At 49.5% G+C, this 19834-nt stretch overlaps 1 protein-coding gene and 1 non-coding gene across 2 annotated transcripts in view; both read right to left on the reverse strand.

Moving 5' to 3' along the window:
* LOC138453438 (lebercilin-like) overlaps nucleotides 1-19834 on the reverse strand; it is a 1169225-nt gene that overhangs the window by 871083 nt on the left and 278308 nt on the right. The gene's annotated exons all lie outside the window — the stretch shown is intronic.
* Nucleotides 4273-4434, reverse strand: LOC138460000 (U1 spliceosomal RNA). Its single transcript, XR_011262771.1, has one exon. It is a non-coding gene; the product is annotated as a U1 spliceosomal RNA (small nuclear RNA).

A 19834-nucleotide genomic window follows, 5' to 3' on the forward strand; every position in this document is an offset into this window, starting at 1 on the left:
ATTCAGAGACCACCTTTGGGAGAAAATTAGGCTTCACTTGTAAAACAACCTTATCTTTATGAAAGATTGTATGAGGAGGTTTGAAAGATAGAGCTTGTAATTCGCTCACTCTTCTGGCAGATGTTAGAGCCACTAGAAAGACTGTTTTAAGAGTGAGAAATCTTAATGAACAGGGATGGAGTGGTTCCAAAGGAGTACCCATCAGAAATGTTAAGACTAGATTTAGGTCCCACAATGGAACTTGAAAAAGCTTTGGGGGATAAACGTTAGTTAACCCTTTCAGAAATTAGATTACCAAGGGTAATTTGAAAAATGAAGACTCCTCAGCAGTAGGCTTAAAGATGGACAGCGCTGCGAGATAGCCCTTGATTGTACCAATTTGAAGACCTGAATTTGCTAAGTAAAGCAAGAACGATAACACCATTGGTGTATTGCATGAAAAGGGTTCAATATTCTTTTCTCTACACCAGCTGCAAAATTTGTTCCAACGGCAGCGGTATAAGGTTTTTGTTGCTGGACTTATGGCCAAAAAGCAACACCTCCATAACGTCATCCGGGAGATCCCAATCCTTGTATCTCAACCTTTCAGAACCCAAGCGTGAAGGTTGAGGGTTCTGATGTCTGGATGGAGAACCTAACCTCCCTTCTGCGAGAGAAGGTCCTCTCTCTGCGGAAGACGAATTGGAGGGCAGATGGACATGTCCAGAATGTCCGGGTACCACGTTCTCCTGGCCCAATCTGGGGCAATTAGGATCATGGCTTTCCGGAATCTTCTCAACCTCCTGATCATTTGAGGAATGACAGGGACTGGAGGAAACGCGTACAGGAGTGGAAACTCCCAGTCCACTAAGAACGCGTCTCCTAGAGCTCCTCTCGGGGGAAATTCCCTTGAAATAAACTGATCGCACTTCCTGTTGATGCTGGTGGCGAACAGATCCACCCGAGGGGTTCCCCAAAGGGTGAAGATCTCTTGAAGGACTTCCTGAGCTAGCTCCCACTTGTGGGAAACTGTGCTCTGCCTGCTCTAAGCGTCCGCCGTCAAGTTCTTCTCTCTGGCTAGGTGAACTGCCAATAGAGAGATTCCTTCTTGAATTGCCCAAAACCAGAGATGCATTTTCTCTCTGCACAATGGCAGTGATCTTACGACCCCTCTTTTGTTCAGGTAGTGCATGGTCACTGTGTTGTCCGTCATTATCAGGACATTCTTTCCCTGTACTGATGGCAGAAAAGCTTTCAGCACTACTCTGATTGCTCTCAGCTCCAACAGGTTGATGTGTAGTCTGGACTCCGATGGAGACCAACGACCACTGATGGTCAAGTCGTTGGCATGGGCTCCCCACCCCGTGAGTGAGGCATCCGTGACTACTGTTATCTCCGGACATGGTTGCCAAGACTGTTCTCCTTTCAAGATGTTCTCCAGACAGGCCCACCACTGAAGGTCTCGAGCTACTCTGTCTGGGACTTCAAGGAGATCTGACATTCTTCCTGAGAATTGCGACCATTGGATTCTTAGTGCCCACTGGAGGGATCGATCTCATTCTCAGGCGAGCCTCTGGCACTAGGAAGATGCAGGATGCCATGAGGCCTAGCAACCTCAAAAAGTCGAAGGCTGGTAGACCTTGGGCATTTTGAAACTTGGTGACCATCTGTAGAATATCTTGAGCCCTCACCTCTGGTGGCGGGAACCAGGGAAGTGTCCAGGACTGCTCCCATGAACTGGAGTCTCTGTGATGGTATCATCTGTGACTCCTTTAAGTTGAGGGAGAAGGCCAGCTTGTGAAGGAAGTGGCAGACATAATCTAGCTGGATCTGAGCTTGTTCCAAAGATACTGCTCTGATCAACCAATCGTCCAGGTAGGGATAGACGTGGATCCCTTCCCTCCTTAGACTTGCAGCCACTACCGACATTAGCTTGGTAAGGACCCTCGGGGCGGAGGTCAGCCCAAATGGCAGAACTTGAAATTGATAGTGAGATTTGCCAATTGTGAACCTCGGGTATTTCCTGTGTTTGAGATGGATTGGCACATGGAAATAAGCATCCTGAAGGTCTAGAGATACCAACAAGTCCTGAAGCTGGAGGGCCTGAAGGATCTGAGAAAGAATTACCATCTTGAACTTGTCTTTCCTGAGGAATTTGTTCAATTCTCGCAAGTCCAAGATGGGTCTCAGTCCTCCGTCGTCCTTTGGTACTAGGAAGTAGGGGGAATACCAACCCTTGTTCCTCTCCGCTATGGGTACCGGTTCTATGGCACGCTTCTCTAGCAGGTCTACAATCTCCTGCATAAAGAGCGGGTCTGGAAACTTCAAAGAGTTGTTCCCCGGTGGACGGCTGTGAGGAATGTGTAGGAAGGGCAGGCAGTAACCTTGGGCAACTGTCTCCAATGCCCAAGCATCTGACGTAATAGCCTGCCATTCTGCCAGATGTTGAGTTAACCTGCCCCTTACTGGTGTCTTGTGAGGGGAGACCTCAGAGGGGTTTCGAAGCGGCTGATGCAGATGCTGAGGGTAAAGTGGCACCTGCTGCGGCTTTTGTACCTTTTTCTCGTCCACCACGGGTGAATCGTCTCTGGCCCCTTTGAGCTAGCTGTCCTCTGCCTTTTCCGAATGCGGATTAAAATCAAAAGGACCTACCTCTCCAGGATGCTCCTGAGGGACGATTTGGAGTCTGCCAGATTGCAGCCGCAAGGGATTTCGCTGCTGCCTTGGATGTTTGTAATCTCTCCAGGCTGTCATCAGCCTTCTTTCCAAATAAAGAAGTACCGTCAAAGGGCATGTTCAGAAGTCTGGCCTGTACGTCTGGAGCAAAACCAGACTTCCGCAACACCGCAAATCTGCGGAATGTGGTACTTGCCGCCATGGCCCTGCTGATGCTGTCAGCAGAATCAATGCCTGTTTGGAGGGACTCGCACATTGCATCCTTTCCATCCCTGATGATGTTTAAGAATGCATCCCTTTCTTCTCCTTCTGGGAGACACTCAGCTGCAGATGAAGCACACTCCCAAAGTGTGTGGCTGAATCTTGCTAGCGTGCAAGTGGGGTTAATTGACTTAAGCGCCATGCTACATGCCAAAAAGACTTTTTTTGACATGGCATCAAATCTTTTATCATCCCTGTCCTGTGGAATAGTAGGGTATGCCGACCTACTGTTAGATGAAGTTGCTGCTTGTACAACTAGACTCTCTGGAGTTGGATGCTTGCTCAGATATTCAGGATCTGAAGCTGATACCCTGTATTTGGCAGAAAGTGTTTTATATACTGCCAGGGAAAGCTTCAGGAGTTTCCCAATTTGCAGAAATGTTTCTTTGTAGAGCAGTATGAAAAGGAACAACAAGATCCTCCTGTGGACCTTTATCTAAAATATCAGTAAGGTCATCCTGCTGAAGAGAAGGTGTAGGGGTGGACCAGGCTTGTCCAACATTTCTGAATGTGGGGCCGAAGCATTCACTTTTTGTCACCCAGTGGGCCGGCGAGCCAAAAGTCAACAACCACACCCAAAGCCGTATATTAATAAGCGATATTGTGTGACCTTTGACACAATAGCATCACAGGCAGTGATAGCCATGCAGTCCCAAAGATAGCTTTTGGTGTCATGGGCAGTGATCAAAGGTTAGTTGCTTGCGATTTCTTTCAGTGTCTATGTGTTCATATTTTTCTGAAATAGTGGGGGCGACCGAGCGTAGCGAGGGAGCTATAAGGTTCTAGGGAGGGTTGGGGGGGGGGGGGTGGGAGTTCCCCCCCCCAAGAATTTTTTTCAAATATGGGGTTGAAATGGTGCATTTAACAGCAGAAAAGGTGACCAAAAAGCCATAAGTATACAATCAGTTCTAAAGGGGAACATGAAAATTCCATGTCACCAACAGCAGAAAAGAATATTTTACAACACAACACATGTTAATGATCAATGTGTCCACGGTGTAAGACAGCACTGTCACTCATGTAAAACATTGGCATGCTAGTTGTACCCAAAATATGCCTCTGTAGCAACAGGTCCATGCTGGCTGTTCCCAATTTAGGCCAGCATTGTGCTGCACAAAGCATGATTGATGCTGCCTGAGCATGTGCAGTGTGCCCAATACATATAGCAGCTTATCTCTGTAATACACATTACTTCTGTGGTGATGAAAGAAGCATAATTCAATTCAACAGATAAAATGTGGAAAAGTGATCACCCAAAGGTGAACCTAATTGAAGAAACGCAATGTGAGCACAATCTTAAAGTATGCAACCTAGCAGGCCTAGTGCACACTTTACCTTTTCTTTCACCAATAAATCGGGGGTAGAGCGCGAACGCAGTCCCCCACTACCAGAAATAATGCAGTTGTGTATCCCGCATTTGGGAACATAGCAGGGGTCAGCAAATCCGATGTGCAATGGGTAAGCCTCACCCTGGGAGATCTGCCCTTGAGATCAGATTCTCCCCTGCCAGCTAAGTATGAGTTGCATGCAAGAGGGCAGGGGTTGGGTCAGTTCTGGGAAGCCCCGCTAAGCGAGGGTGAGAAGGCAGGCCCTGACCCAGCCCCAATCCCCCACCCCCTGGAAGCTCTGAGCGTCTGCAGAGTTGCCTGTCGTGCGTGTAGGGGGGAGCTCCAGCAGGCACAGCCCAGCAGAAGAGCAGATTGTAGCGCAGTTCCTTTCTCCCATCAGGCCCTGCTTGGCCCGAGATTTGTATAAATAGCAGGATGGCTCGAGCAGGCCTGTTGCTGTCTGCCCACTGGCCTGTCCACTGAGGCACATTTGCAGGTTGCAGTGTGTTATTGGGGCACTACTAGGGTAACATATTGTGCTGTACATGTGGTATTCGCCATGCTTTGATACCCCACTGGCCACATCTATAATGTCCAATGTACTTGGTATAATGCATGGACATTTTCATCAATCCGCACTGTGCTTACAGGTAAACGTAACTGAGCTCCCGCTGTTCTTCTTTGTGTCGCGACGAGGAAAAAAAGCACTGCAAAGGTTACGTTTCTCAGCTGATAAAGGTTCATCTTCGGTGACATTCGCAATTCAAAAGAACGATTTTTGGGGCAGACAGGCTGTGTCGCCGCAACCCCTGCTAAACATATGTCCAGAGATGACAAACCATGAAAGTAACTCCACACAATGGCCCTCTGAGCAGCGGCCCACGGCTAATCAGGGGTTCAGGAATCCGCTGTGCTGCCCACGCCGAGAGGAACTCCTGCACAGCACCTGTCCACATAATCCTTTGCCAGGGCCAGCACTCTCTTCTCCTCACCTCGCCACCTCCTCCCTTCATACGGCTCGCCTTTTGCCCCTCAGAGCACCATGCAAGAGAGGAACGGGCATGTCTGGGCCGGAGCCCGTTCCTCTCTTGCATAGTGGGTCCTACTTGCCTGAAATTGGATATTTAAATTCAAAGTAATTGCTACTATATTAATCCCATTGTTCATAGTTTGTGGGAGTACTGGGCAATTGTATTGACCCGCGCTCACTGAAAATGAATGGTATTCCCGAGGTAACCCTCACTATGCCGTGATACAAATTAGTCTCTCCTTCCTCCATCATCAAGTCCCAAGATCTTCTTGACGAATTTATTTATTCATGCAATGTTTGTCGGATATCCGACAAACATTGCATAAATAAATAAAAGAACGCTTCGTGGCTGAGGACTGTAACTACCTCTGTTGACCCCATGGGGTCACCAGAGGAAGTTACAGTTTTGCGCACAGGCACATTAAAAAAAAAATATATATATATATATATATATATATATATATATATATATATGATACATTACTCACCGTAATCGTATTTCTGATGCTTGTATCTGCTTAGATTCACATGCTGTGCATAGGCCGACATCTAGTGGAAGCTGCGGAGTATTACAGTTTGTTTTTCGAAATTCGAAAATGGGCGTCGACACAGGGCGTGCCAGTAATACTATCCCTAGTGTGACGTCCCCTGTACCCAAGATCCCTCACGCGTCTAGGATCCTCAGATTGTATTTTTTCTGACATGAGGTAGCATGAGGAGTAGCGTGAGTACAGATAATCCAAGCAGATAGATAGAAAGGTAAGACTACAAGCAACCATGCGCCTTCTCTCAGAGGGGAGGAAGGGTGGGTCGCATGTGAATCTAAGCAGATACAAGTATCAGAAATACGATTACGGTGAGTAATGTATCCCTTCTGAGGCTTGTGGAATCTGCTTAGATCACATGCTGTGCATAGATTAGCGAGCAGTACCTGAAGAAGGAGGTGGGATGTGAGAAGGGTCATGAGCAAATAAGTGTCTTAGAACCGCTTGTCCCACTTGTGTATCTGCCTTGGAATGGGTGTCAATGCAGTAATGCTGAGTAAAAGTGTGAATAGAGCTCCAAGTAGCTGCTTTGCAAATGGTGTCAAGGGATACATTTGCAATGAAAGCCAGAGTGGCCCCAATGCCTCTAGTAGAGTGGGCTCTTGGCATGAAAAGGCAGAGTTCTTTCAGAGAGTGAGTAACACAGCTGGATACAGTTAATAATCCACTTCGAGATGGCACCTTTAGAGACGCAATCCCCCTCTCTGCCTGTAGCTACAGAGACAAACAGTTGATCTGTTTTTCTTAGCGGTCTGGTCTTATTTACATAGTAGAGGTCCGCCCTACGCACATCTAGGGTGTGTAGTTTCACCTCAGCCGAGCTTTGAGGGTCCTGGAAGAAAGCCAGAAGCTCGATGGACTGGTTTACGTGGAATTTAGATACAAACTTAGGTGAAAACCTAGGGTGTGTGCGTAGAACTAGTTTGTCTTTATGGACAGTAAAGAAGGGATCCTGCACTGACAGAGCCTGAATTTCACTGACTCTTGTTATAGAAGTAATAGCTACTAAGAAGGCCGTTTTATAAGTCAGGTGTTTGAGGCTGCTTTTATGCATGGGCTCGAAAGGGGGTCCCATGAGCTTGGCTAGCACCACATTAAGGTCCCACCGTGGTGGTGGGTTTGGAATAGGAGGGTGAAGTCTCTTTACTCCTTCCATGAAGGCTTTAACTACTGGTACTTTCCACCACAAGACCTTGCTATGGGAAGTGGTGTATGCCGACAGGGCTGCCAGGTTTACTTTCAGTGAGTTAAAAACCAATCCTGCATCTAGCAGGTGGAGCATGTATGTAACACCAGTGGAAGGAGTGCAATCAACAGGGTTGATTTGTCTACTCTGGCACCAGATAACGAACCTCTTCCACTTGTCAAAGTAACAGTGCCTTGTGTTTGGTTTCCTAGATTCTTTTTAGGATGTCCATACACCTCTGTGGTAAATTGAGATGTCCAAACTCTATGATCTCAGGAGCCATGCTGCCAGGTTCATTGAGTTGGGTTGCTGATGCACTGTTTGACCTTGGTGCTGGGACAGTAGGTTGTACCAGGCTGGAAGTTTGATGGGCTCGCACACCGCCATCCTGCGTAGGTGTGGGAACCACGGTTGTCTTGCCCACATGGGAGCAACTAGGACGAGCGTCATCGACTCTCTGTTCATCTTGTTCACCACCTTCCTGATGAGAGGAGTTGGTGGAACAGTATACGCAAACATCCCTGACCAGTTCATCCACAGGGCGTTCCCCTGGGAGTCTGGTTGGGGGAACCTGGATGCAAATCCTGGGCATTGTCCGTTTTCGCTTGTGGCGAATAAGTCTATAGTTGGGAAACCCCACTGAGAGAAGATATCTTCTACGACCTCTCTGTGTAGAACCCATTCGTGTTCCTCTGGGAGGGAGTCTCTGCTCAGAGCATCCGCTAGGGAATTGAGCTCCCCTGGAACATGTTGTGATGACAGGAAGATGTTCTGTCTGAGTGCCCATATCCAGATTTTCTGGGCAAGCTTGGACAGATTTGGCGAACGAGTCCCTCCTTGCTTGTTCAGGTAGAACATGGCTGTTGTGCAGTCCGTCCGGATTTGCACTGACAGGTTTAGTAGGTGGGGCTCGAACGCTTGAAGCGCTCTGAATACTGCCAGAAGCTCTAGCAGGTTGATGTGGTTCTTGGCCACTGAGGGAGACCAGAGACCCTAAGCTGTGTGGTGGAGATGGTGAGCTCCCCACCCCGTCAGACATGCATCAGTAGTGACTACTGCCTGTACTTCGGGATCGTAAAAGGGTTTTACCTGTGTAAGATTCTCTCTTGTCCACCAGTGAAGACTTTGTACTAGTGTTGGCGAAACGACCACTAGATCGTCCCACTGACCACTTGCCTGAGACCACTGTTTCACCAACCATTCCTGCATGGGACGCATGCGCAGGCGCGCGTGTGGGACCAGGTAAATACATGACGCCATCATGCCTAATAAACGCATTGCTTTGCGTACTGTTATTTGGTGACCGGACTGATAATGCGGAATTTGCAGTAGTATATTCCGAATTCTTTCCTCTGAAGGAAAGGTCAACCCCTTGAGTATCTAGGATTGCTCCTAGGAACTGTTTGGAGGTGCTTGGCACCAGGCTTGACTTTTTCTCGTTGATTGAGAAGCCTAACTCGTGGAGGAGGTCGATAGTCCTTTGAATGTTTGTCCTGCAAATTACTGGGGTTTCCCCCATTATGAGCCAGTCGTCCAGATAAGGGTACACCGGGATTGCCTCCCTGCGTAGGTGTGCAGCCGCCACCGCCAGTACCTTGGTGAATACCCTTGGTGCCGAAGCTATCCCGAAGGGCAGTACCTTGAATTGGTAGTGCCGACTGTCCACCTTGAAGCGCAAGTACCTTCTGTGCGCTGGGAACATGGAAATATGAAAATAACCATCTTTCATATCCAGGGTTGCCATGTAATCCCCCTTTTTTAGGAGGGGGATTACCTCTTGTAGCGTAGTCATACGAAACTTTTGGTGCTTGACATACTTGTTGGCAGGCCGTAAGTCCAATACTGGGCGCATTGTCAAATCTTTCTTTGGCACAAGAAAGTAAATTGAATAAATACCCTTGTTTACCTGGTGTCCCGGGACGAGTTCTATCGCGTCCTTTTCTAGCAGAATGGCGATCTCCTCGAGGAGAATCTTCTGATGTTCTAAAGAGTGTACTCTTTGTCGTGGAGGATGGTTCCGGGGACGCTGCAGTAGTTCTATACAGTACCCTGTGGATACTGTTGACAGCACCCATCTGACAGATCCCTTCCCAAGCCTGGGTGAAGTTGGAAATGCGTCCCCCTACTAGGGTTGCGTGAGAAGGGACCCTGAACTGAGCGTCACTGCTTTGGTGGAGGCGTGGCGCCTCCTTTGCTGGGGCTGCCTCTGCCTTTACCACAACCTCTCCTATTACCCCTGCCGTAACCCTGGGTAAACTGTTGGCTGTTGTTCCACTGTGTACCCTGCCGCTGGGAATAGTTAGATCCTCTCTGGGAATTTTGGCCGCGTGGGCGACGAAAATTACTATTCCCTCTCTGGTTAGGGGGCTTATTGGTTAACTGGCCAAGGGACTTGAGTGTCTCATATTCGTCCTTGGCATTTTTGAGTGCGTCCTCGACCGCCTTACCAAACAACAGATCGGCTTCCACCGGTTTGTCCAACAATGATGCCTGGGTTTCTGCCTTAAAACCAGACTGCCGTAACCACGCATGTCTCTTGATAACAGTGCCTTCTGTAATCAATCTGCCTGCGTTGTCCGCGCGTCAAAGGTTGCTTTCAAAATGCAACCAGACACGGCTCTACCCTCTGCGGAAATCCGAGCTAACCGGCCCTTTAAAGGTTCCGGAGCAGAGGCTATGAGTGCCGCGACTTCTTTCCACTGATGGCAGTTGTAGCTGGCCAACAGGGTGGTGGAGTTTGCAATCCTTGCTTGATAGGCGGACGTTGAGGCTACTTTCCTGCCGAAACCATATAGTTTTTTGCTCTCCTTGTAGTGAGGAGCTTCGGACGATGACAAGGGTGTTCCAGCACTCTTATGAGTGTTAGTGACAACTAGGGAGTCTGGCTTCAGATGTCCTCTTATATAGAGAGGGTCAGACTGGGCTGCCCTGAAAAGTTTTTCAACCCTGGGATTGACTGCTCTGGTGAGGTTCGGGTTCACCAGGGACGGGTCTATTCTACGCTGAAGGGACTTAAGGATAGGGATGGTCTGGGCAACAGGCCTCCTTTCTCCCACTAACTCCTCTGCAAAGTCCCTCTCCTCCTGGACACCGTGTGTGTCAATATGGAAATGTTCTGCTGCACGTGCGAGAACCTAGTTTAGGAGGGGTTGGTTATCGACCGGGGAGTCGGTAACCGGGGCTTCGTTTTCTACCGGGGAATCTACTCTGTATGTTTCAGGGTCTTCCTCTCCCTCTTCTTGGTCCTCATCATCCCCATAGTAGCCCGTCCCGGTTTGTTCTTCTACCATGCCAAATTCTTGGTCCTCACCAAAGGAAGCCTCTCCTTGAATCAGTGAATCACTCTCCCAGTGGTGGGAGTTCCTTTTGAGAGTGTAGGAAATAGACATTGTTGGTCCCCTGGACGCTCCCACATCTTCAGGAAATAGGTTTATCCCGGTTGTGTTAGACCATGCTACTAGATATCCCGAAGCAATACCTATGAGGACTGTTACAGCTCAGGCTGTGGCTAAGGCTGTACTAGGTATTTTTTACCAGAGTAGGGTTTCCTAAGGAAGTGATATCTGACAGCGGATCCAATTTTATGTCCCACTACATGCAGGCCATGTGGAAAAACTGTGGTGTCACTTACAAGTTCTCTACAGCCCACCATCCACAAACGAATGGATTGGTGGAGAGGTTTAATCGCACAATGAAGAGCATGATATGTGCTTTAGAAGAACCCCTTAAAAGAAAGTGGGACCTTCTACTACCATGCCTGCTCTTTGCTTATAGAGAAGTCCCTCAGGCGGGAGTTGGATATAGTCCCTTTGAACTTCTCTATGGCCATCCAGTCAGAGGTCCCTTGGCCCTGATTAAGGAGGGGTTGGAGAGTTCTCCTTCCCCCAAGCCAGTCAGAGTGACTGACTATGTGATAGGTCTCCGCAGGAGAATGTCACACATGAGGGCAGAAGCTAGTGATAACTTGAAAGCAGGTCAGGCTCTGGTCAAACATTGGCATGACCAGAAGGCCAACATGGTTGAGTTGTTACGCTCACCTGGTCTCTGCAGAGGCGTTGGGGCACGGTTGCAGCCCTCCCGCGGGTGAGGTCACTCGAGCCCTCTGTGCTTATGTGGTGACTGGTGGTAATAGGTGATGCTGCTCGGAACTGCTCCTGCGTGGAGAATAGGGGGCGTGAGTATGCCAGCTTGTGCACCTGATCCCCTTCCAGACCCCTTCTACCAAACCGTGGTACCCGTGGGATGCGCTTTCTCTGGAAAGCTCACCTGTTGATTAGTTTTGGCGAGCACTCTGTCCTGCTGCTTCTGAAGCACTGGTTTCCTGGAGGTGAGTATGCAGGAGAACGCCTGGTTTCAAAGGTAAGTAAACTGGTCCAAGCAGCGGTGAGCGTCACATTGCACGCGAGTGCACAGTAACGCAACGTACCGGCCTTAAGGATGGAGCCGCTTATATAGCTGAGCTTCTGAAGCCACGCCGACCAGGTTCAGCCTGCCTGCCACACCCTGCCACACCCGATGAGTCAGCACATGAGGATGTTCTCTGGAATAAAGGCTTTCAGCTCCTGGAAAGTTCTTGTAAAATAAAAGCACTCCTGCACTGAAATAAAGTGTTCCTACTCACATCTCTATATGAGCCTGGCGCCAAGACGGAATCCAGCCAGGGCCCCTGCGTTTATGGGTCCCAAAAGGACATAAGTGAGTCAAGTGACTCATTGCCCGCATCACTAGATGGTGTGGTTTTTGTGTTCTGGGGCCTGTGGCCATGACAGCGTTCGCTCAAGACTAGCTTGTTCTAGTTATGGTGCCAGCAAGGCAGAGGTCCTTGCAGGACAAGTGGATAGGACCCTTCAAGGTTGTGGGAAAACGTGGAGAGATGAACTATCAGGTGGGCTTAGGCAATCCTAAGGAGGCTCCCAGAAGCATATGTCTCTAAACCAGAAGTGGGAGCTTTGCTTCTAGCTTCAGCTGAAGAGGAGGAGGCGAGTGAAACAACCTTTGGACGAGAAAATAGAAGGAGTTAATTTCTCTTCTAGTATGACATCTGAGCAACAGGAGGAGTGAAAGTTGTTGTTGAATCAGTTTGCCTCCCTGTTTTCACTGTCACCAGGCTTGACCCCTTGGGGCCAGCATGATATTCTCACTGGTGACTGTTTACCTGTCAAAAGCAGAGGTTACAGAATGTCAGACCATGTAAGGACCCACATAAAGGAGGAGGTCAACCAGATGCTTCATCTCGGGGTTATCGAGCCATCTACAAGACCATGGTCCAGTCCAGTTGTTCTATTATCAAAGGCAGGATCCAAGGAATTGAGATTCTGTGTGGGCTATAGAGCTCTAAATGCAGTCACAAAGACTGATGCCCACCCTTTCCCGAGGACAGATGAACTGGTGGATAAACTTGGTGCAGCCAAGTGCCTCAGTACATTTGATCTCACTTCAGACTATTGGCAAATAGCTCTGACAGACCATGCCAAGGAGAAAACTGCATTCACAACCCCAGCAGGCCTCTACCAGTTTAAGGTTATGCCTTTTGGTTTAAAGAATGCACCTGCTACATTCGAAAGGATGGTTAATCAAGTTCTGAATGGGATGGAGGACTTCTACATGGCATACTTGGATGACATTGCAGTGTTCAGCCCTACGTGGAAAGAACATGTTGACCACTTAGGATATGTTTTGCAGGCTCTTGAACAGGCCCATCTGACCATAAAGGCAGGTAAATGTCAAATTGGCCAGAGCAAAGTGGTCTACCTTGGAAATGAGGTAGGAGAAGGTGAAATAAGGCCATTGCCTAGTAAGGTATAAGCTGTACAAAACTGGGCCACCCCTACTACTCAAACCCAGGTAAGAGCCTTCCTAGGTGTCACTGGGTACTACAGGAAGAACTTCATTGAGAACTATGGGACCATAGCTTCTCCCTTGAATGTAATCTCCTCTCCAAAATTTCCTAAAAAAGGTCAGATGGAATGAGGAGTGCACTCAAGCATTTGAAGGTCTAAAAACAGCCCTTTGTCAAGCTCCAGTCCTAAGAGCTCCTGATTATACCCAAACCTTAATTGTGCAGACAGATGCATTGAATACAGGTATAGGTGCAGTCCTTAGTCAACTGGATGAGAAAGGTAGGGAGCACCCCATTTGCTTCATCAGCAGGAAGCTGAAGGAACCAGAAACAAGGTGGGCAACAATTGAACTTGAGTGCTTTGCTATTGTGTGGTCTCTGAAGAAGTTTAGACCATACTTGTATGGATCTACTTTTGGGATTCAGACTGACCACTAACCCTTGAGATGGTTAATGCAAATCAAAGGGGAAAACCCAAAACTACTGAGATGGTCAATCAGCCTGCAAGGGTTTGATTTTACCATTGAGCACAGGTTAGGCTTCACCACCAAAATGCTGATGGTCTCATAGGATGTTTGACCGACTAGATTAAAGAGATTCATCCAGGAGGGGATTAAATCCTCCTGTCCCTTAGTCTAGGGGTGGGGGGGGGGGGGCGAGTGTTACAGAGAATTCTTCAGAATGGCTAATTTCCCTTACCTTTTGAGTCCCTCAGCAGCTTTGCTGAATTTCTAGGGTTTCATTTTTTTATCTGGTAAGAGTGTGAGTCTTTTTTCTCACTCTTTCATGTATTTTGCTGTGTGTTTGACTTTTGTGTTCATGGATATGGAGTCTCACCAACTCCATAGGCATCATCTTTTTACTGTGTGTCACACAGCACCTTTAGTGCAGTGACACAGGGTTGTATTTGTCTTACCAGGTTACTCACCGTAGTGACCGCCTTACTCCTAGTCCATAGTCCCCTTTCCTCCATACTTGTGGGACATCTCTCCGTCCTGTGGGACGGGACCGGAGCGCTTTGTAAAAAAGCATCCAAATTGGTTACAAAAATGTGTCCCTCCTCTCTTTCCTGCGCGGGGCCCGGCACGCGGCCGTAACCCTGCCCACCTTGGCTCCGCCCCGCGCATCGCCCATCAGTCCTTTTCTATCACAGGGTCCAAGACCCATTAGCAATAACAGAGGAACCTTATTAGAGGGGACGGCGGGCAGGCGTATGGAGGAAAGGGGACTATGGACTAGGTGTAAGGTGGTCACTACGGTGAGTCACCTGGTAATACTCCTACGTCCCGTCCCCTTTCCTCCACACTTGTGGGAGATTCCCAAGCACTCCTTACAGGAACTATGGGTGGATGGAAATACCCCTTACTGAAACAGGTTCTTTAGCACAGCCTGACCAAACTGAGCATCAGCTCTAGAGCTCATATCGAGGCAGTAATGCTTACAGAAAGCAGATGGGGAGGCCCAATTAGCTGCTTTAGCGATGGACTCCCAGGGAACATACTTCTGAAAAGCAACCGCGGCTGTCTTGCCCCGCACCAGGTGTGCATGGATACCTTTAGGAGGTTTCAGCTTTTGGACGGTGAAAGACTGTGATACAGGCGGCAATCCATCTGGAAATAGATGCCTTAGACGCCGGCCTGCCCTGAGGATTACTGAAGGTCACAAAAAGTTGAGAAGAACTCCGAAGCTCGGAAGTCCTGTCCAGGTAGAATTTAAGAGCTCTTCAGACATCCAGACAGTGTAGAACCCTTTCACCCTCCGAGCAGGGTTCGGAAAAAAGACTGGAAGGGAGATCGACTGATTCAGATGGAATTTGGTCATTACCTTTGGTAGGAAAGCCGGGTTTGTCCGAAGGACTACCTTGTCCTTGTGAAAGACCAAGAAAGGATGCTCCACCGTCAATGCCTGGAGCTCACTCACTCTCCTCGCTGACGTAACCGCGACCAGAAAGGACACTTTCCAGGACACGTACTTGAGATCAACCGTAGCCATTGGCTCAAAGGGTTTATGGCACAGCGCCGTCAGGACTACATTTAGGTCCCAAGGCGGGTGCGGACTACGAACTGGAGGGTAGAGGCGCGTCAAGCCAACAAAATGTCTCTTCACCACCGGGTTAGTTAGAGAATAAGAACACTGTTCTGTAAAGAGGTAAGCGGAAACCGCTGAGAGATAAGTCCTGCAAGATAGAACATGAACCCCTGACTCTGCTAGGGAGGATACAAAGGACAGCACCGTGTCAATCGTTGCCACACTCAGATCCAACTCCTTCTCCAAACACCAATGACAAAACCTGTGCCATTTACTCTTGTATTGAGATCTGGTTGAGGGTTTCCTGGCTGCCTGGATAATGCACATGTTATCCGCAGACAAACTCAAATGCTCTAAAGACTTGAACTCAGGCACCATGCCGCCAAGTTGAGCGATTGTGGGGAGGGGTGCCACATCTGTTGTTCCCCTTGGTGAAGAAGATCGGGAGTTACTAGTAACCTGATCGGCGGATACAGCGACAGGTGTTGAAGTTCTGAGAACCAAAACCTGGCCGGCCACCACGGAGCTATCAGTAGAAGAGAACAGTTCATCAACTTCCAGATTGCTCGATGAACTAGGGGCAGAGGCGGGAAGGCGTAAGCTCTAATGTTGTGCCATGGAATCTCGAGGCAATCCCCCAGAGAGGAGACTCCCAGCCCCCGTCTGGAGGCGTACTGAGGAAGCTTCTTGTTTACCGCAGTGGCGAAGAGGTCCACCTCCGGTGTGCCCCAACGCGAGAAAATCCATGAGAGGATCTCCGCCTTCAACTCCCACTCGTAGCTGACCGCTGTCCACCGGCTGAGGGCATCCACTGTGACATTCATCTGGCCCGGGATGTGCACTGCAAGCAGCCAGACCCCATGAAGCACGGCCCACTCCCAAATCCGGATGGACAGGTCCACGAGTGGGGGAGACTTCGTTCCCCCTTGCTTGTTTATGTAATACATTGATACCACATTGTCCGTTCTTATGCGGACCACCTTGTTGACAATGAGCGGTCTGAACGCCTTGAGCGCCAGAAAGATCGCCAGAAGCTCCAAATGATTTATGTGCAGGAGCTTGTCCTGAGGCGACCAGAGGTCCGAGACCTGAAGAAGATCTAACGTCGCACCCCACCCCAAAAGGGAGGAGTCCGTTGTGATCGTCACATTGGGGGCAGGGTCCTGAAACCCCGCGCCCACTGACAGGTTGCTGAGAGATGCCCACCGGTCCAGGTCCACTCTCATGGAATCCGGAATCATTATCCGCTTGGAATCCGGGTCCAAAGCCTGACGCCAGGAACTCCGAAGAGCCATCTGGGTCCGTCTTATTTTGAGACGAGCAAGAGGAAGAGCCAGAACACATGAAGCCATGAGGTCCAGAAGCCTCTGGAACCACCAGGCCGACATGCTCTTCAACTGCGCAAACATCTGACATGTGGCCAACAGATCCGCCATTCTGTCCCCGGTCAGATACACTCGGCAGTCGATCGTGTTCCAATGAAAACCCAGGAAAGTCAGGTCCTGTGAGACCGTCATGGAGGATTTCCGCCAGTTCACCGACAGCCCAAGATGGAACAGGAGCTGAAGGAGAAACTGGAGGTTGCCCGCTGCTGCCAACGGACAAGGGCTGCGTAAGAGCCAGTTGTCCAAATATGGATACACATGGACACCCTGGAGACGAAGATAGGCCGCAATCACCGACATCATCTTCGTGAAGACACGCGGCGCCGAGCTGAGGCCAAAAGGAAGCACCCGAAACTGGAAGTGCTCCTCTCCCAAAGAGAAGCGGAGGTATCTCCTGTGTGGATTCCAAATCAGGATATGCATGTACACATCCTGAAGATCCACCACACTGAGCCAATCGCCCATCTGCAAAGAGGAGCAAATCTGGCCGGGCGTGATCATCTTGAATTTCTCTTGGGGTAGGAAAAGATTGAACTGGGAAAGGTCTAGGATGGTGCGCAGGCCAGCCTGGTTGGGTTTGGGCACCGTAAACAGCCGGGAGTAAAAGCCCTCCCCTCGCTCCCCAAGGGGAACGGGTTCCACAGCTCTGAGGTGCAGAAGTTTCTGAACCTCACCCTTGAGGGAGGGTGAGCCCGACAGCTGAAAAGGAGGGTTGAGGGGTGTGGTAGGGGGTAAAGGCAAGCGGAAGCCCGCTCGAGCGACTGACAAGACCCATCTGACTTCGGTGATGGTCTGCCACGCCTCCCAATGAGACGCAATGCGTCCTCCCACCGGGGTCTCGTGCGAGCGCGGAAAACCCTCATTTGGCAGGCTTATCGGTGGCGGTGCCACCTGAACCTGACGAGGAGGCTGAAGAGCGGGAGAAAAACCACATACATTGTTGTCTACGGCGGTTATTCCCTGCAGGAGTATCCACTCTGCGAGATTTGCGGTCGAGTAAGCCCCTAAAACCAGAGGAAGGTCGACTTTGCGACAACAGACTCTGGGATTTGAAAGGAGCTTTAACCAGAACAGACAATGGCTTAGCCGTCTGAGTGCTATACTTGGTTTTGGTGAGCTCTACATCAATAGAAGAGTGAAAAAGCTCCTTACCATCGAATGGAAGGTCCAGTACCTTGTCTTGCACTTCCCTCGAAAACTTAGTGGCATGCAGCCACGCTTGGTGCGAGGTATCAACCCCAAGCATCAGTGTTACGCTCACCTGGTTCCCACAGAGGCGTTGATTGGACCCGGACAGCTGCGGTCTCCACCAACGTGATGCATAGTGAAGAGATGACAGTCTGGACTGGCCCGCCTAATCTTGTCTGCTGGACTCGTAGAAGTATTCTCCTGCAAGTGGAGAAAGGGATTTAGCCACCCGTGGACTTTAGTGATGGCCCCCCAACAGTTCTCGTTCTCCCCACTAATCACCTCCGATATCCCCTTTTGGTAATCTCACCTTATGTTTTTAAAGGATGAGCTCTCCATCCTGCATGGCATGCAGGGGCGCGTAGATACCAGTTACTTCACTGGGTTGAAGGTACTGGAGGAGTTCCGGAGGAATATTAACTCCAGTGTCTATAAAGTTCAAAGAGTTCAATATGTCCGATGTTCACTCTTGTTCCATTCCCTCGTTAGGTTGCAGCTGGGTCCAAAAGAATATTGCCTGGAGGCAGCTGATGGCGTTCAAGTAAGAGTCTGTATTACTAAACACTGTCCAGTAAAAGTTGCATGAGTTTAACTCTCTCCCTTTATAGGTGCGGCATAGGAAGATGCAGCGAATTAAAGAATAATACCTCCAGTGGTAAAGCAGGTAAGCCTATGGTGGCAAAGAGATTGTCTTTGTCGGTTTTCTCGGCTAACCTTGTTATTCCTTTTGTTTTCCCCCCAGGGGCTGGATTTCGACGAAGAAAATGATGGAGGCAGCGCCGAGTCGAAAGATGCGGTGGACTGGTGAGTATAACGCAGCGCTGCTGCTGGTGAAGCGACGCGTGCTTAAATAATGTCCTTTCCAGGCTCGGAGATGTGCTGGGTCCGGAATCAGGTAAGGAATCAAATAATGTCCGTGATCTAACCTCTTCTCCTTTCTTTTCCTTTTGTCTAGGAGCTCCGGATTCGAGGCGGGCGTGGCAGAAGACTGGATGCTGACTTGCAGACATGGTGAGCGTCACGCTGCTGGATGCAGAATAACGCGAAGCATGGGCTGCTTTTCGGGCGTGGTTTAAATAGCCTGCAAAGTAGTCCCAGGTAAGAAGTTCCCCAGAACCACACCCGAGTGAAAAATAGTCCCTGTAATAAAATAGTCCCATCCAGGCCTCACGTTGGCTTGGACTTATTTGCAGCATGGTCTGCATAAGGTAAGTAAAGTCTATGAGCCTGGCGCCTATGGCGCCAGGACTGTTTTCTATGATGAGGCTGGAGCCTAAGGCGCCAGGACTGAATCCAAACAGCCCCCAGCCGGGGCTGTGTTGGGGTTTTAATGAGTTTGTGGATGTCTGCTCCCGGGGCTGATGGACACGATCTGGATGCCAGGGGTACGCATCATGACAATCAGGCCCCGAGCCGAGGTGTCTACGTGATGAGCCGCAGCCTCCAGGAGATCCTGGGCCAAGACCCTGGCATCGGAAAGGCCCCCTCTGAAATCTTCCAACTTCTCCTCCGGAATGTGCTCCTCAAACTCCGACAGACCTTTCCACATCCGCATGTTAGCTCCCGCCAAAATCAATTCTGCATTGGCCTGCCTGAGCTGCAAGGCCGAATTGGCAAAGATTTTCCTCCCTAGGGAGTCCAGGAGCTTGTCCTCCTTTCTCAAGACCTGAGTAGCCGTCGCGGAAGAGGATGCTGCAGGTCTGGATTGCAACGTAGCCGCAGCCACCACTATTACAATCTGATCCGGAATATCAAATACGAAACCCAAAAGTGGGTGAATGTATAAACAAGTATCCACCAACCTGGTCAGAACGCCGGAACCGGGACATCAACGGCGGATATGAAGAGCCTCCCTGAGAGTCCTGAGCCCCCTACCCCTTCGGAAGGAAAGAAAACCTCAACAGGGAGAGGCAGGACCCCCAGGGAAACCCCCAAAGGGGGAAAAAACCCTGGACGCGTTGTCGGAGATCCTTGCAGAAAGATGGCTATCCAAGGCACAGAACTCCTGGCTCGATGGCAGTATCACAGGTTCTATCGGGAGAAAATAACAGGTAAATATAAGAGGAAACCGGAATAGAAGAACAGAATAAATACAGGTGAATATGTTCTTACGGATGGTGTTGGTAGATTCTAGCTGTTGATGAGAGGTGGAGGTTTCTCGGAGAGAAAGGGAGGTAAGGACTGGAATGCTAGTTCCTTCAGAAACTTCTGTAGTAAAGAGAGGAAAGAATACTAAACAGGAGCGGGAAAGAACGGGTAAATAACTAACCAGGAACGGAGAGGAAACGGAGGACCGGGGAAGGAACTCACCGAGTCAGGAAGACTTGGGATTCCGCTGTTTTCACTTTGTAATGAAGGCTTGGGATATGATAGCGAACGGGTTCCCGGA

Source organism: Ambystoma mexicanum, chromosome 4p (genome assembly GCF_040938575.1).
Source record: "Ambystoma mexicanum isolate Mex_15411 chromosome 4p, UKY_AmexF1_1, whole genome shotgun sequence".
In the NCBI taxonomy this organism is placed as follows: domain Eukaryota; kingdom Metazoa; phylum Chordata; class Amphibia; order Caudata; family Ambystomatidae; genus Ambystoma; species Ambystoma mexicanum.